Genomic DNA, 1,292 nt, shown 5'->3' with positions numbered 1-1,292 from the left:
AAATGGTGTGGGGGGATAGGGCTGTGGGCCTGGTCCCAGGTCTTTTAAGTTCCTGGCAATATCCATGTCATAAAGGTTTGTCTAGGTCGGGCACAGGCCTGAAAACCCACAGCCATTGGAGGGCCCATCAGCCAAACCCTGAAGCTCCTAGAGTATCTGCTGCTGCCTTGGCTTCCCATTGATCTCCACTGCTCCCTAGGGATGTGCATGAATCGATTCGGTATGTCCAGTAGGGACGGGAGAAATTGCTTCAGTGGGGCGAGGAGTGGTACTTTTAAGCATGAGCAAAGAAGATCCTTACATGCTTCTCCACTGCCCATGCCACTGTGCCACTTAAAGGTCTACAGGTGTGACCGTGGGGCTTCACCCACCAGCCTGTGCACAGCATCAGGATGCACACGGCCGCCGCACTTGTGCAGCGGCCATGTACGTGGTCAGCAACACCATGCAGGTGAGAGATCTTGAGGTCATGGTGGATAGCTCATTGGAAGTATCAACTCAATGCATGGCAGCTGTGAAGAAGGCAAATTCCATTAGGAAGGGGGCTGAAAATTAAAATGCTAGATTAAAATAATAATTAATAATTAATAATATAATAATTTATAATTAAAATTATAATGCCCTTATACAAATCAATGGTGTGGCCACATTTGGAGTACTGAGTACAGTTCTGGTCACCTTTTCTAAAGAAGGACATTGTAGAACTGGAAAAGGTGCAGAAGAGGGCAACCAAGATGATCAGGGGTCTGGAGCACCTTCCTTATGAGCCAAGGCTACATCATAGGAACATAGGAAGCTGCCTTATATACTGAGTCAGACCATTGGTCCATTTATCTCAGTATTGTCTACCCAGACCGGCAGCAGCTTTTCCAAGGTTACAGGCAGGAGACTCTCTTAGCCCTGTTTGGAGATGCCAGGGAGGGAACTTGGAACCTTCTTCATGCAAGCATTCAGATGCTCTTTCCATCCTCTAGGAAGTGGCCCCATCCTCTAAGGGGGATATCTTACAGTGCTCATGTAATCTCCTATTCAAATGCAAATCAGGGTAGACCCTGCTTAGCAAAGGGACAATTCATGCTTGCTACCACAAGATCTGGGGCTCTTTAGTTTGTAAAAGAGGCGACTTGGGGGAGACGTGATAGAGGTGTACAAAATTATGCATGGAGTAGAGAGAGTGAACAGAGAGAAGTTTTTCTCCCTCTCTCACAACACTATGGGTCATCCCTTGAAACTGAAGGCTGGGAAATCTAGAACTGATAAAAAGAAGTCCTTTCTCTGCACAGCACATAATT

This window comes from Hemicordylus capensis, chromosome 3 (assembly GCF_027244095.1).
Source record: "Hemicordylus capensis ecotype Gifberg chromosome 3, rHemCap1.1.pri, whole genome shotgun sequence".
NCBI lineage: Eukaryota > Metazoa > Chordata > Lepidosauria > Squamata > Cordylidae > Hemicordylus > Hemicordylus capensis.
Note: the sequence above shows the minus strand (reverse complement) of the source record.